The sequence below is a fragment of the Myotis brandtii genome, unplaced genomic scaffold (assembly GCF_000412655.1).
Source record: "Myotis brandtii unplaced genomic scaffold, ASM41265v1 scaffold116, whole genome shotgun sequence".
NCBI classification, from domain to species: Eukaryota; Metazoa; Chordata; class Mammalia; order Chiroptera; family Vespertilionidae; genus Myotis; species Myotis brandtii.
Window position 1 is genome coordinate 1706663 of NW_005354010.1, and position 17783 is coordinate 1724445.

Sequence of the window (17783 nt, forward strand, 5' to 3'; positions counted from 1 at the left end):
AAGAACAAGAAAAGGGAGTAGAGAAGTGGGTCATGGAAAAGGAATGGGAAGAGAGTGACTAGATATAGAAGAACCAGCTAGTGCTGCTCTTGCAAAAGTCCAGGCAATAAAGAGAAAGGGGAAAGAAAAGAGAGGACAGATTCAAGAGACACTGAGAACCAAATAGATGTGAGAGGTAAGGGACAGAGATCTTAGTTCCTTTTTCTCTTCCTTGGGCAACTATGAAGAAGATTGCATTTACCAACCTTCAGACCACAGGTAGGACAGGTTTTGAAAGTGGGGAAGATGACAATCCAGTTTGATTTTGATTTGGGCTGTTGATGATGGGATACTCACAAGAGATTTCTGTGAGGTGCTGGCCACCAGACCCAGTCTCCAGTTGGGGAGACAGGTCTAAGCACAGATATCTGGGTCATCAGAGGGCATAATTGATAGCAGAAGCCCTTAGTGTGGATGATATTGTCCAGGAAAAGTACATAGTGTGGAGAGCAAAATGACAAACAAGTCCTCAGGAACATAGGTGTCTAAAGGGCTGCCTAAGAAAGAGGAGTTTAGAGCTTTCCTCTGTAAGATGGAGGGACTCCATACATTTGTTGAATAACAAGGGCCAACTGAGCAAACCTTGAAAACAAAAAAAGAACAGAACTATTAATGGATCCAGGCTTTTTGCATTTAGCTATAGTTCTGAAAAGTTCCACCATCTCACAGATTTTATTTACAAAATGAGAACTTTATTCCCAAAGAATCCACTTTTCTAAGAAATCAGCACAAAGGGTATTAATTATTAATCATGTTTCCTTTGGCATCTTTCTCATATTCAGGGTTTCCATTTAGCTATCTTCTGATGCTAAAGATTTCTGCCTAGAACCCACTGGAAAAGCTAAGGTAGCAAGGACATTGGATCCAAATATGGGTGTTAAGATGGAATTTGAATTTTATTCTCGGTGAAGTAGGAAGCTCTGCACTGTTAATATTCAGCAGCTCTGGAGTGCAGTGTCCAGACTTTACCAGTAGGTGCTGATGTCTAACAAGACACCTTTGCTTAAGATCTCATTTATGCAAAACCCCACGGACACAGCTCATTCTGGATAGCTTGATGAGCCACCACGTTAAGCAACCAACCTGTTTCCCACACCCCTTTACATTTTTAAATGAATTTTCCCTAAAACATGTCTGCAAATGGTTTTTGATTTGTTTCTAATTATGTTATAGTGAAAAAACAGAAGACCCTTATATTCCCACCACCAAATTTACCAGCTTTGTCATATCTATATCTATTCTCTGCCTTCCCTCTTTATACCCTGAATCAAGTGTCTCAGATTGTACCAAAATCTAGTCCTCCTTCGGTGCTCCGAATCCCATCCTTACTTACCTTCACAAAGACTTCACCTGACTATTATCAGAAAGGATCTCATCTCCCCTCTCTTCTCCATACTTACATTCTCCCTCACTACTAGAACTTTCCCTTTAAAATAAAAGTATACCATAAATTTCCCACCTTACAATTAGCATACAATACCTTGACCAGCCAAGGTCTACGCTCCTCTTTACAGCATGACCTCAACTAGGTGCTATTCCTGGTACCTCTGCTTTTCACCTCTCATTCACCACAACTGATGTTGCAATTCAATTTCCAATTTTGCAATAGAATTACAATCAGATTTCTTATATTACAATAGCGTTCTATCGTATTTCTGTTCTCTCTATAAACCGACCAAATCAAGGTTATAGGTGAACCCCATGTCAGGAGATCCAGTGATCCCTCTTCAGCTATCATGATTCTGCAAACATGATTGAGTTGGCCAACCCTCCCTTCTTGGAGCACGTTCTTCTGTTGATTTCTATGACAACACTGTAGTTTCCCACTCATCTCACCAACTGCACCTTCTCATCTTCCCTTTGTTCATTTCTCCTCCTCTTCCCAGGATCTCCACTTTGATGAGTATTATGAATCTCAAACTCAACATACAAAGCAGATTTGTGACTTACACCCTAAATCTTCTCTCTGTGTTCTCCATTTCAGTAAATGGCACCACCAACCATTCACATTGTTGCTCAAGCCAAAAGCCTGTGAATCACCCTTGCTGCCTCCCGCCCTTCCCTTCACTACCCACATACAACCCACCACCAAGTCCTGTCAGCCTCTGAAATATACCTAAAAGTTCCCCACTGCTCCCTACCTCTACTGCATCCTACCTGGCCCCAAGACCATCCCAACCTGCCTGGACTTTCCTAACCACCTGACAAGCCCTCTGCTTGTACTTTTCACTTCCCTACAATCCAGAGAGACCATTTTTAACATTTTTCAATTTATATCCATTTCCTGAGTAAAACTCTCCAATGGCTTCCCACTTCACACAGAATACAATCCAAACTCCATATCGAGGCCTTGTATCTGGGCCCAGCCTTCTCTTCTACTTCAGCTTTTCCAGAATTTGCTCTACTCGCCCTGCATCACTTCAGCTATATGAGTCCTTCTGCTCCTTGAAAGAAGCTAATTCCAACCTCAGGACCTTTGCACTTATAGTTCATCTGCCTGGAACACTTCTCCCTCTAGGCTCCTATTCTGCTGAAAGGTGTCCACTATTCACAGCCTTCCCTAATCTAGTCTCCTCTCCCCCAGCTATAAGTTGGGTCTCTATCACACTAACCTGTTTCCTTCATCTCACTTTTCACTATCTGAAATTAGCTTTCTTTTTATTTCCTTTTTACATTGTTATCTGTCTCTCTCCACTAGAATATAAATTCAATGAAGCTAGGTCTCCTGTCTGTTTGACTCACTCTGGATCTCCCCAGTGCCTGGCATATATGAAATGCTTGATAAATAATAAATCAATGATAAACAGGGGATAAATGCTGTCTGGCTTTGATTCTGCCTTTCCTGATAAATCAAAATCACAATTATGGAGTTAGTAGTTTTCTCCCTCAAATGTTGAAAACCTTGCAACCTGGCTGGAGTCACTTGAAAACCTCTGATTTAGAAGTGTAAGGGTGGATATGAAGCCCAAAGGCATTTATTTTGACATGGAATCCATACAAGGCTATGTAAAAAAAATTTACGTGTGACTTCTCCCAATGACATTAAAATTTTTTTTAGAATTTTAAGCATTCCTGATTATTGTGATATTTTAAAAATATGTTTTTATTGATTTCAGAGAGGAAGGGAGAGGGGGAGAGAGAGAGAGAAACATCAATGATGAGAGAGAATCACTGATCAGCTACCTCCTGCATACCCTCCACTGGGGATCGAGCCCACAAGCTGGGCATGTGCCCCAAATGGGAAACAAACCATGACCTCCTGGTTCATGGGTCAACCACTGGGCCATACCAGTAAGGCCTGATTATTGTTTTATAGTGAAGGGTGCATAAAGGATGTTAAAAATAGTCTAATTTCATTTTTAAACTAGGAAAACAGACTTTGTGGAAACCACCCAAAGGAAAACATTCCAGAGTGAGACGAGGACCCTGAAAACTTTTAAAACTTACAATTGCCCACAGGAGAGGAGTGAGCACCTAGGTGGCTATTAGTTGCCGTCTCCTATTATGACCCCATTATAGCTCCAGGCCCACAAACTGAGACAATAACAGACATGTGAGATGTACCCTAGCAGAACTTGTCTTCAGAGCGAGGTCATCATCATTAGTCCGGCATCCTGACCACTAAGGTTCCCAAGCTCGAGGGCTGCCCAGGTTTGTTTGTGAGTCTCTTCCTGCCTGTATTCCCCACGGTGATTAGAACTCTTAGGATACAAAGGTCCTACACTGGTCTTAGGGGAGCCAGTTGCAGAGATCCAGGTGGGGAGCTGACGAGGCTTATGGGGATGCTTTGAGTTTTATAGAGGAAAGGAACTGTGAGAATCACTAAGGCCCCCAGCAAGAAAAAAGGGAGCATGGGGATCCAATTTGGGTCTAACAAGCAGTAGAAACTGGATTTGCAGTAAAATAAAAAGACTGGGATTTCCCCAAACTGCTCTATCTGGTGTTATTGGCTGAGTGGAGCCACAGCATAGCAGGCCCTTCAACATGCGGTTGCCTGCTCATTGGCCTTGAACTTCAGGGAGTTACATGATTTTCTCATCTGTAAATAGATGTTCATGGTCACTATTTATTCAAAGGGCTGCTGGAAGAATTAAATAATATTAATAAACCATAATAAGAACTTAATAGAAGATAGTTGATACTATCATCACACAAAAGAGCTAAATCCATAGCTTTTGTGTCTCCTTTCTATACTAGTATTTCTTCTGCCTCCACCTTTGCGGTTGGGCCATTATCTCTCAGCGAATCTTCTTTGGGCAGCTATTTTGTCCCATCAGACTTAATACTGCTTATCTATATAAGGTCTGTACTTCGTAAAATTGAACATAAATGTATGGTTTGTCATTTACTCCCTCTCACACTATACCCTCACAGCCTAGCTTTGGGTCTAAGCTGACTTCTAGTTGACTCCTGATTCAATAAATATTTGTTGAATGTTGTTGAGTGAATGGCTAGAAATCTGGTCATCATAGCTACCACCCTCGTGATAAATACAGACATGAGTGAAAGTTGGGGCTCCTTTATGAGCTGTAGTATATAAACTTTTAAAAATTCTCCAGAGACTTGTTTTCTTACTTCTGAATGGCTCAGCAGAAAGACTTTGGAGAAAAAGTGACTGAGGGAGGCCATTTACCAACCTCTGTGCCTGTGGCCTTAATTACTTCATCTATAAAATGAAAATGATAGTGAACCCACAGGAATGTTAGGAAGACTTAGTCTTATATTGAAACAATTTTCAAATTTATGTTTACCTAAGAGTAACCATTTTTAAAGCCAATATGACAGGAAATCCCAAGATACAATGGATCCAGTGGAACTTCAGAGGGTAGGAGACCGTCTGCTTGGTGCTGGGAGTGTCCCCAGGACACCATCTCATCAAAAGCTAGAGCTCTGTGGACCACAGTTTCAAATCCACTGACACGGACTCACAGAGAGTATGATAGACTTGCAGCAGATATATTTCTCTACTTTTCCTCATTCCATTGAGCTGAGGTTGCTTGATAAATAAGTTACAGATCCATTGGCAGGGGAGTAGAGGGGTGCTTGACTTTCCTCCAATATGAGATTTCAGTTTTCATTTAGAGACATACAAAATAAACTAGCATCTGTGCTGGCAGTTCTCTAGGTTTTAAATTGTTGAAATTGCATTAAAGCAGAGATTCAAATCATTGAGCAGAAACTTCAGACATGAAAGAAAGAGCACTTCTCCAGTCCTGTTTCAAGTCTTCTAACATTCTGTAGATAAAACTGAGCCCCATCCAGGAATAAAGCAAGAAGCATCTTATATAATAAAAGGGTAATATGTAAATTGACCGAATGACAGAATGACCGGTTGCTCTGATGCACATGGACCACCAGGGGGCAGATGCTCAACACAGGAGCCAGGCTCATGACTGGCAAGTGCAGCGGTGCAGGCAGCAGTGCTAAAGATGTCCGGGGAGCAGGCCTAAGCCATCAGTTGGATATCCCCCGAGGGCGGCTCCTGGACAAGAGGGTGCATGCTGGGCTGAGGGATCCCCCGGCCTCCACCCCCCAGTGCACGAATCTCATGCACTGAGCCTCTCATTATTTGATAACATCATGGGCATGCAATTGGTACAGGACTATCTACAGTAAAAGCAAGTAGCAAAAAATATTTTCACAGCTACAAGTTGAAGATGAAACAGCTACAAGTTAAGGATGAAACACATAGGTGATAATCAACTTCTTGTTGTTTTTCATTTCCCTTCAATTGTCAGAGAGAGGGAGAGGGATTGGTTCATGGTGGTTTCCAGCAGTGAACTCTCCTCGTAATTGGCACGTTTTCTTCTCTTCCTCCCCAAACACAGTCCCCTCAGCCCTGCCAGGCTCATGGCTCTGGCAGGTCTGCCTGTCACCATCAGCCAGAAATCTCAGCCAGACCCTTGGCATCTCCTCCTCTCCTTGTGGGGCCCCATCCACTGACATCCTAGCCTCCAGATAAAACAGTTCAGTTGCACATGCATCCAGGGCACCATCTATTAATTTTTGCATTTCTTCATATTTCAGTTCAGCTGATGGCCCTTGGTTTACACTTAATGGTGCTTTTCACTCTTCCAGCATGCATTGCTTTATCTATTTTTTATACAAAAGGTCAGCCCATGGAGACAGCTTGGTAGGTGATCCGCACAGCCCAACAAGTGTCAGGATGCCCCTTTTCCCTCCTCAGCTCATCAGAACGGCTCCTACCAGCCCCACATAGAATTGCCCCTCTTCCCACAGGCAGCTCAGCATTGGAGGACATTTCCTAAGAAAGGAGCAAAAACATCCAGTCTGCACAAGAGCTCAAAAAATAACCTGGACCCTGGTTGTCATCTTTTATCCAAGCCTGCCCTGTCCCTGTGAGAAGATATTCAAGACTTACAAGCAACAAATTTACATTATCTTTTGAGTTTCCAAGTCTGAGGAAAAAAAGTGTCAGCAAGGCAGGCTTAGCTAAAGCCCAACAATGCTACTCATCCACAAGTTTAATTTTGAGGGGAAAATAACAAGTGGTCGTAAATTATTTCCTAAGGTTGCTTTGGACAAAGTACAATAGAATAGCATTACTTTAGTCCCTGCCAGCCGAGTACAAACCAGAACAAACCAACCTTTCTCTCAGTAAGGCAGGTCTTAAAGGAACTTGATTGCTGCTTACTGCTCCCCTGTCTGCTTTGATCAGGAAAGCTAAGGAGCTGGCAGGGCCAGCCGCATTCCCAGCAGGCTCCTTAGCCTGTCTGCTGCAGAGAGAAATGCCCCCACGGGGTTCACTTGCTGTATAAGAGACAGAGTGAAAATTGTCCAGACAACCAAGAAGGACTCGTGGCCTCAATCAGCCTCACAATGTGAGAAGGCCTATTTCACACCAAGGAGACCGAAAGGCAGTGCCTAGTGGGCCCTCTTCCAATGCCTTCCCTGTGCCCTAGAAACAATGAACTAGCATTGCCTGAGCTTCTTGTTATTCTTACCAAGAACAAAGAACAGTGTAGGTGTCGTCAGAAAAAAAGGGGGGGGAGGGAGAGAAACTGAAGGGAGGAATCAGGAAGAAATGCCCTGGGTGACAAAGGCAACAGAAGCAAAACGCACCTAGGAATCTGAAGAAAGTGGCTGCTAAGGAGATGGCACTCCCTGAGGCTCAAGGCCAAAGAGTGATTATCTTCCATACACAGTGCTACTGGCCGGGTGCACATGACCATAGGAGTAGCCTCAGGCAGACTGGGGACTTTATTTCCCCTCTCCGTTAAAGAGTAGGACAGGTGATCCAAGGAGGAGCAACCAGGGTCTCTCCCAGAGGGCAGGAATTTGGAAACAAGAGAGAAAATTTACATTATTTTTGGAGGCCAGGATCTATGACATGTGGGTATAGCTAACAGCCACTTTGCTCAGGACTTCAAGTGAAGGACTTTTTGGGTCAGAGCGGGGAGCATTTTCCACTCACCAAATGTAAAAGCAAAGAGAGCCACTTTGTAGATAAGATAGCATGAGGCAAATAGATACACAGGGTCTCAGGTTTCAAACCATTGCCTTCATGGACAAGCTTGCCAGGGAATAGCCCCTCCACCAGAAGTTCAAATATTCCTCCTATTTCACAATCAAGCAGAAAGTCCTCTTTCTTCATTAATCAATATTTGTTGAATCAAGCACTATTCCAGGCACTAAACAAAACTAAACAACAAAATCTGACTTTTATAGAACTTACATTCTAATGAGAACTGATTAAGAATAAATCAGAGCCCTAGTTGGGTGGCTCTATTGGTTGGAGCATCATTCCATACAGCAAAAGGTGGCCAGGTTTGATTCTGGTCAGGGAACATGCCTAGGTCGTGGGTTCGATCCTCAGTCAAGGCACAAATGGGAGGCAACTTATCAATGTTTCTCTCTCTCTCCCTTTCTCTCTCTCTAAAACCAATAAAAACATATCGAGTGAGGATTAAAAATTAAATTTAAAAATAAGTCAGAGAATATAAAAAGTAAATAATATAGCTTGTAGTAGTTATGGTAAATATAGTGTAGGATCAGAATCAGATGTGTTAGGGAAAGCCTTGCAATTTTAAACATTGAAATTTTAAGTTTCAAAGCAGACTTTTCTCAAAGGAGAATAGATTTTAAGGAAGTGAGGAGGGAGCTGTGGATATGTAGGGGCAAGCATTCCAGGCAGATGAAACATCCAATGTGGAAGCCCTAAGGTGGAGAGAGCAAGGAGGCCAGTGTAGCCAGGCTGATTAAGAGTGGGGAGAGTGATGAAGTCAAGGTCAGAGAGGAAGGGGGTACTGATTGTATAAGGCCTTGTTGGCCATTGTAAGGATATTATCTTTTGCTCTGAAAGAAATCAGGAACCATCAGAGGTGTTCTCTAGGTGAGCAATGTTGCCTGGCTTATATTTCTTTTCTTTTTTTTCTATATGTTTTTTATTGATTTTAGAGAGAGAAAGAGAGAGAGATAGAAACATAAGGATGAGAGAGAATCATCGATTGGCTTCCTTCTGCACGCCCCCTACTGAGGATTGAGCCCACAACCAGGGCATGTACCCTGACCGGAAATCAAACCGTGACATCCTGGTTCATGGGCCAATGCTCAACCACCCAATCACATTGGCAGACTTACATTTCAACAGGTCATTCTCACTGCTCTGTGGAGAACACTGAGGGGACCAAAAGTATTAAAAGAAGCAGGGAATTCTTGGGATGTAAACCAGGAGAGATGATAGTGGCTTGGGTCAGGTAGTAGCATGGAAGGCAGTGAGAATTATTCAGCATTTAAGATATATTTTGAAGGTAGAGACAAAACTATTTCTTGATGTTAATTTAGGTTATTTTTACATTATCCTCAATACTCTAATCACCCATTTATTCACTTTACCTTATTGAACCTTGACTTTGTGTTCAGCCCCCTGTTATGCTTTTTAAGCAATAAAAGATGATTTAAAACAAGAATTCCAGACCCTATGGAATTTACAATCTAGTTGGTAGGGAAGGAAGAAACTGACAACTATTTAAATAATTATAATAGTGGGGAGGTGGAGTGATTACTGTCATAAAGAAATGAAGATCAGCATTGCAAGAGTTCCTGCTTTTGAAGGTGCCAGACTTGCCTAAAGGCTGTAGGAGACTCTCAGGTTCACCACAGGGCAGCGAGAACCACCTCACAGTATGGTATAATCACCCAGCATTTAAACACGGCTCATTTAAAGAAGCTTATATGTTTCTGTTTTATTTTGCAGAACTATATTTGAGGAGATTATGGTTTTTTCCTGGAGGCTGTTATGGGAAGCCCAGTGGCCTCTTCAGGAATGTAGGACTTTTCCTGCAGTTTCTGGGGCTGCTGCTGACAGGTAGCCTCAGGTGTCAGCCCTCTTTAGGAATTGCTTTGGCTCAAGAAAGTACTTTTGCCAAAAATATGCCTCCTTCCCAGGGTGACCCAGGCCCCTTCTTCCAACTCAGGACAACTCTGAAGGGTCTTCTCAGTTTCAGAGCTCCTCGTTGCCTGAGGCCTCACTAAGACAACATCGCAGTCTGATTTCTCTCCCTGCCCAACCCTACTTCTCTTCCTGCGTCTATAGGTGATAGTCCCAGGAACACATCCATATGAACTTTCTGCACCCTAACCTCCTTCTTAGAGTCCACTTCTTCAGGAACACAACTTGCAGTATGTTTATGTAACTACATTCAGTGAGCCAGATAGATGGACTTCTATACTTGCCCATTGGCATCTAGTTCAAGGTTAAAGTTTGCCTTTGAATGAGCTTCTATGATTTATTTGTCAATAGAAAAAAACTTTATAGCTCCTTTTTGTCTGAAACTGCCAAGAAACAACTGAATTCTTCAACCACATGACAGATTTAGTCATCAGAAGAATTGAGAACAAGAAATGTGCTTAGGCAGGATCATAAACTTGAATGACAATGATTGTCCCCTTAATACACAAAATAAGTGAATGAGGTAAGAAAAGGGTGCATGCTGGGCGCTGGGGTGAATTAGAGAATGAATGATTCATCAAACAGGGCAGCTATCTTTAGGCCCAATCTGTTGCTGGCATTGCAGATAAAAACCCAGTGTTTCCAGCTCTTTTGATGTTTCATGAGAAGAAAAATCTGAATGTGTGTGAAATCTTCCACTTTTTAAACATTGGCAGCTAATTTTAAAAAAGTAATGCGCTCATCTGGCCAAACTAAACACATTTGTGCCATATTTGGCTTGCCTTCTCTAGCACAGAGCATTCTTCTTATGATCCTTCACATTGTCAGTAGTAGGCCTGTCTTCCCACATGATGTTGATGTGAGGGCTTCGCCATGTGACCCACCCTGGGACTGCTTCCATTGTTAGGAATACAACAGACTGAGGTAGGCCTTAGCTGAAGTTAAAGTAGAAGTATAATAGGCTGACATGATTGCTGGCATTTCATAACCAATTATCTGGGGGTGAGAAGGAGGACCGGAGTAGAACCCCAAACTCCTTAGTCAGTAATGCTCAAACCCATTGATTGATATTGTCTATCACTAGCTGTGTTACTGTGTGACTTGATTTAGTGACTTTCTTGTGTGCCCTTGAAGTAACAATATTGCTAAGAAATAACAATATATGCTTGAGAAATACATATTCCAGGTATTTGTAATGCTCTAAGTTTATGTTAAAAATGCCAAGTAAAGTAAAAAAGAATACTGTATTTTCATTCAGAAAAGAGAATAGAGCTTCTTTTCTTTCTTTATTAAAGGAATATGTCATGAACTCCTTACTAACAAATCCAAGCACTGTCACCCATCACCAATGAATGACCTTCGGGTAAGTTACTGAACTTGTGTATCAGTTTCCTCGTCTCTAATAGGCAGTTAATAGCATCTACCTTAAAGAGTTGTTGTGAGTTTTAGGTAAGGATTTGATGACACAAAAGAAATGTTTTATGTGCTATCTATTGTTATTAATAAGTTTACAAAAAAATGACTGATTAAGAATAATGTAAAAACGTAACTAAAAATATGGCCATAAATATTAACTTAAAAATCTTCTTTTGATAAGGTAGGAAATTGCTTCTTACAAGTTTGTTTTACATACAATAGTTTGTTAAGAATTGAATGATGATAGCTACCAAAGTCATTAGGATTCTACATAATTTTAAAGCAGGTACTTTCTTCATAGATATTCAGAATAAAATAATAAATGGAAGGTGATGGAAATGGTTATAGATACTTAGAGTATTTTTCCAAGCATAAAAAAGTTGATGGAACCATGACTCTGTACAGGGGTGACATAAAATATCAATTCAGGAAAGGATGATAAAAACTTATTTTAAAGCATTCTGTCAGATACCTCCCAGAACTGCTAAATTGCCTTTCTATTCTCAATAACAGAAGTCAAAGGCCTCCAAGCCAGTATAAAAAATGTGAAACAATCCATCCCAGAAGCAGCACCTGATAGGAGAAAACAGGATTTCCAAATCAATTTGTCATGATCCAATATGGATTAAGCAGTTTATGTGTTTTGACATTTCTCATTTGCTAAGTGCCAGCATGCCAAAGTAATATCCCTATGATACATATACAGACCAGAACATTTATCATTATTTATTTAGGGGATTTATAGCCCCTTCCCTCCAGAGAAGTCATTTGAAAACAGAAATATTTTGAAATTGGACTGCAGGTGGTTTCACCTGATAATAGTTTAATCTCATCATTTCACTCCTGCAGTGGAACACCATGCTCTACCACCTCAGACAAGGGAGGAAGGACCTTCCAGATTTATGTAGTGAACACGGGGGTAGACTTGAACAACTACCCCTGATAAAAAGTATAGTTCTCAAGTTAGATTATGGTGATGAATGCAGAACTCTATAAGTATACTTAAAACCAATGAAGAGTGCATTTTAAGCTTTATGATATGTAATTATATATCAATAAAACTGATTTTTTGAAAAGAGAAGTGATAGACAATGATTTGTATTCTAGAACCTTCCTATTTAAGTATGTATACTTTAATCCCTTCCCAATTGTCTTGCTATTGCATTGGGCACAACTAGAAACTTAGAGACTCTTAATAGGGGCTCTTAAATAGAGATTATTAGAAGTGCAAGAGATCGGATGGGATAGAGAAATGATTTCATTTGGAGTCAGACTAATTTGAGTTTGATTACTAATACTTTATTGACTATTTAACCTTAAGCAAATTACATGATCTCCCTGAGCTTCAGTTTTCTCATTTGAAAAACAGTGATATAATACTTTTTTCATTAGGTACAGTGAAATTAAAATCAGATAATTTAAGTAAATTGACTAGCACAGTGCTTGGCCGACACTACCTCAATAAATGTTTTCCCTCCCTTCCCAGAACTCCCAGCTCCCCTGGGCTCACACTTTGTGAGTTTTATGAGTTGAGGGGGGGCAGGGAAGAGTGAAGGTACATACAAAAATAATTGAAGGGACATCTTTCCAATATGGTGCAGATGCATATAACTTAAAGTGACTCCCAGAGGCCCCATTCTCCAAAAGTCCTCTTCAGCCCATTTTGGAGATGTTTGGAGAAATATGCAATGCATAAAATAAGATGAGAAAGAGAAGAGGGAGGAACTAGAGAAAAATTAGTAAGTGAGTGTAGGGATTTTACCTTGACACGGTGATAATCGATCTCTTAATTGGAGAGTTATGAGTATCATTAGAGAACACAGTTCCAGCATCTCAACCCCAGCTGTCCTTCGATGGCACCCCTTGGTGTAAGTGTCAGTTTATACAAGTTATCGTCATTTTTGCTTGTGTGTGTGTATTACATTCCTATTTGAATCTTATGAATGTTAATTATCTCTTGAGTGTATTGGCTTAGGTACACTGTAGAATTGCTGTTAATAGTTGACACTGAAAGCAATGGGCTAAAATACCAAGCTAGAGGGCTTCTGCCTTAAAATTAAAGGGGTGGGTGAGAGTGAACAGATTAAAAAATCTGTGTTTCCAAGCATCAAAATGTAAAGTAAGTGAATTAAGTACCTACCCATGCAGACCCTGATTTCTGCTTGGTAACCAGCGAGAGAAGCACAACCATGGACTCTTCCAAACCAAGAGCAGTACCTCAGCCTCACAAATTAGAGACCCAAGGACGAGCATTCCAGCAGGGCCTGTGCTCAGCACTGACTGGGGTGAGCACTTCCCATGCCACCACATTTAGACCAGACAGCGACACTCAGGGTGGACTGCTAAAATCAGGAAACGAAGCCTTGGAGATTATTGGCCCATGCTGCCACTAAAAACACATGAGCCTAGAAGCCAAAATGTTTCTAGTTCTCAAATTTATGATCTTAATTTTAATAAAAGCCTCTCTTTATCACCCTGTTCCTGAAGGATGGATAGAAGTCAGGCTTCACCTCTTCCCACAGAAGACCATGGTTGGAAGAGTTGGGCTTGAAAAATTAGTGATGGACAAAAGGTCTGAAATGAAAAGTACCTAAAGAATTGTAAGGAAAGTTATTGGTCAAATAATTTTTACATGCTCAGTTGCCTGGATTTACAGATGAAAGGAAATTTGAGAGGTAGCTATAAAATAGGGGACAATGAAAAAGATTTAAGACAAAGGATTATAGTCATGAACTAAATGAGGATACCTCAAAACTGTGAAACAGACATGAGGGGGGAAAAAGAAAAACACTAAGGTTGGGAGGAGATTCAGGTAGACCATGTCTTCAGTTCAGGCTGGATACCTCAAAACTGTGAAACAGACATGAAGTGGGGAAAAAGACAAACACTAAGGTTTGGAGGAGATTCAGGTAGACCATGTCTTCAGTTCAGGCTTTGGATGATCATTAGCATCCTCTGGCTCCCACGGCACACAGCACAGTAGCTAGGAGAAGTGGGTCCTGTCAGCAGAGGGGAATATGTGCCCTGATGCCACTTCTGCCCAGAAAACCTGATCTTGCTCCAACCACTGCATACCTAAAAGAACCCTTCATGGTTCTGACTTTGTACACAGTGAAGTTCCGATTCAGTGCTCCTATCTACAAAAGGATTGGGAAAGTGTATGTTTAGCATTTTTTTTCTTCTATAATGGGAAGCTGACTCTCCACAAATACTCATAAGATGGGGAATTCCCTTCGCACAGACAGGAAATCAAATCCTGGACAGCTAAATGAATAATAACTGTTCACTGCTGCATTGTTTCACTTTATGCCACTTACTGTGGCCTCCAAGTACTACACAGACAGTCCCATAAGGCCCTCCTCACCACATCCCAAAACTCCAGAAAGTTGCAGAGGTCCAGGGATTTCTGTGGAAAGCATAAATTGCTTCCTAAACCTATCTTGCCCCTAAGATTGTCTATGTTGGATCTGATGAAATTTCAAATTCCCAGACCTCCCAGATTCCTCCCCAGAGTGGTTGGAAATGTCCCAAACCATAGAGTTCTTTTGCAATGAGCTCCAAAGGAAATTGCCGAACTAAATATACCCCAAGGTTATGACACCATTCAAATCTGTGCCTCTAAATGTTTCTATTAGGCCATGCTGCTTGTGCCCCTGTCATGGACTTTGCCCTACAGGAATCTTCAACACTTGCAATTCTGGGGAGCCCAGTAAACTGTGAAGTCCCCGTCATTGGCACCTACCTAGCCTCTTTTCACATAATCTTTTAAATTTAGGTGTAGCTAAGTTTATACAACACAGATTTTAAATCTACATTGTGACAATGTAGATTTAAAAACTGTGTTGTATATTCACCAATGATATATCTGATAAGGGGTTAATATCCAGAATATATGAAGAACTTATAGAGCTCAACACATGCAAAAAAACACACGCACATTTCAATTAAAAATGTGTAAAAGACCTGAATAGACACTTCTCCAAAGAGGAAATACAGATGGTCAACAGACATATGAAAAGATGTTCAACATCACTAATTATCAGATAAATACAGATTAAAACCACGATAAGATATCACCTCACACCTGTCAGAATAGCTATCATCAATAAATGAACAAACAACAAGTGTTGGCGATGATATGGAGAAAAGGGAAAGCCTCATGCACTGTTGGTGGGAATGCAGACTGATGCAGCCATCATGGAAAGGAGTATGAAGTTACTTCAAAAAATTAAAAATGAAACTGCCATTTGACCCAGTGATCCCACTTCTGGGAATATGCCGAAGAAAACCGAAACACTAATTTGAAAGAGTATATGCACCCCTATATTTATTGCAGCGTTATTTACAGTAGCAAAGATTTGGAAGCAGCCTAAGTGCTCATCAATAGATGAGTGGATAAAAAAGCTGAGTAGTACATTTACACAATGTAATACTACTCGGCCATAAAAAGGAAATCTTACCATTTGGGACAGCATGGATGGACATTGAGTGTATTATGCTAAGTGAAATTAGCCAGTTAGAGAAAGACAAGTACCATATGATTTCACTTAAAGTGGAATCTAAAGAACAAAATAAACTAACAAACAAAATAGAAATACACTCATAGTTACAGAGAATAGATTGTCAACTGTCAGATGGAAGAGGGGTTTGGGGTACTGGGTGAAAAAGATGAAGGGATTAATTTAAAAAACAACACAATCATAGATGCAGACAACAGTATGGTGATTACCAGAGAGAAAGGGGGTTGGGGAGGAAGGAGAGGGTGAAGGGGGGGTAAATGGTGATGAAAGAAGACTTGACTTGGGATAGTGAACACACTATACAATATACATGTCATGTATTCTAGAATTGTACACCTGAAACCTATATAATTTTATTAACCAATATCACCCCAATAAATTCAATAAAAATTAAATTAAAACTGTGTTGTAGTTTACAAAAAGAATCCTGATTAAGACTGCCTGGTTTCAAATCTGGCTCTACCACTCACTAGATATATGATCTTGGGCAAATTGAACCTTAGTGAACCTTAGTTTTCTCATCTGTAAATTGGGAATGCCAATAGTCTCTTTCCCATAGGGTTTCTGAGAGGATTAACAATAATACGTAATGATGCATGAAAAGTACCTAAAATATTCAATGCCTTGACAATCCTATTATCCACCTTTTTTTATCACAAAATTAAGGCTTAAGAAGATTAAGATACTTGTTCAAAATTCTACAGCTATTATTGTGGGTAGTAACTTTTCCAAATTCATTCCAAAGAGTTGGCTAAGGACTCGGATGAGCTTTGGAAAAATTCGTAAAAGCAAACAGCAGATGATCTAAGACACAGGAAATCAAGAGATCTAAGCCCAGGTTTATAGATTTCAAAACTGGATAGATTGAGTTCCAGGTTAAGATCGCATTTCTGTAGCAATTCCTGGTAATCTCCAAATTTCCCCTTTTGGAATAGGTGTAAGGACCTGGAAAAATTTTAAATGTACAATATTGCAGGAAATTAAGGATAATGGTGAATCACTTGTATAGTTTTGGAGGAACTTCTAGTAGAAAATGGATGGAGGTAGACTAATCAATAAAACTGCTGGACTGGATATGTGTTGTTCTCTAAAACAGAACAGTATGTGCTGCTTAGATGTTGGTAAAAAACGCCAAACCTTCTTTCCCATCTTGCAAGATGATGGGTGAAAAGAAAACTGAGAAGCCGGATTTAAGGAGAAGGCGCCTGATACTGAGGAGAAGAAACCTGAAGCCAAGAGGAAGGCTGATGCTGGCGGCAAGGTCAAGGCGCCTAAGAAGGGGAAGCCCCACTGCAGCCAAAACCCCGTCCTCGTCAGAGGAACTGGCAGATATTCCCGGTCCGCTATGTATTCGCGAAAGGCCATGTACAAGAGGAATTATTCGGCCCCTAAATCCAGGATTGAAAAGAAAAAGGAGAAAGTTCTTGCTACTGTCACAAAACCAGTTGGTGGCGACAAGAATGGTGGTACCCGAGTGGTTAAACTCCGCGAAATGCCTAGATATTATCCTCCTGAAGATGTGCCTCGAAAGCTGCTGAGTCACGGCAAGAAACCCTCCAGTCAGCATGTGCGGAGGCTGCGGGCCAGCATCACTCCTGGGACCACTCTGATCATCCTCACTGGGCGCCACAGAGGCAAGAGGGTGGTTTTCCTGAAGCAGCTGGGCAGTGGCTTGCCACTTGTAACTGGACCTCTGTCCCTCAATCGAGTTCCTCTTCGTAGAACACACTAGAAATTTGTCATCGCCACCTCCACCAAAATTGCTATCAGCGGTGTGAAAATCCCCAAACATCTCACTGATGCTTACTTCAACAAGAAGAAGCTGCACGAGCCCAGACACCAGGAGGGTGAGATCTTCGACACAGAGAAAGAGAAATACGAGATTACAGAACAGCGCAAGGTTGACCAGAAAGCTGTGATGGACTCGCAAATTCTGCCAAAAATCAAAGCTGTTCCTCAGCTCCCGGGCTACCTCCGCTCTCTGTTCGCTCTCACCAATGGGCTTTATCCTCACAAACTGGTGTTCTAAATTTCTTATAACAACCCGATTAAATAACTGAAAAAAAAAGTGCCAAACCTTATAGCCACTGTCCATCATCCCACTGTCTTTCAAGAGCTTGAAGTTAGAGAGTCAGAAAAAAAAAAAGTGCATCCATCCCCACCCACCTTACTTCACCCCACCATGCAGGCACTCTCTTATAGGTTGTAAAAGTTACATCCCCCATGTGGCCACCACACCACTATATCCCCCTAACATGCATTGGTATACTCCTTTAACAGGCATTCTAAAAGACCTAGAACTTCAAAAACATAATGACCAGAGTATATCATTTTTGGAAATAAACAAAATGAGATCAGGCAAAGGCTACTTATTCAAAACCTGATGTAGCAAGGAA

At 41.1% G+C, this 17783-nt stretch overlaps 1 pseudogene; it reads left to right on the forward strand.

The window, feature by feature from the left end:
- Positions 1 to 221: 221 nt before the first annotated feature.
- Positions 222 to 17449, forward strand: LOC102264068 (annotated as a pseudogene).
- Positions 17450 to 17783: the final 334 nt, after the last annotated feature.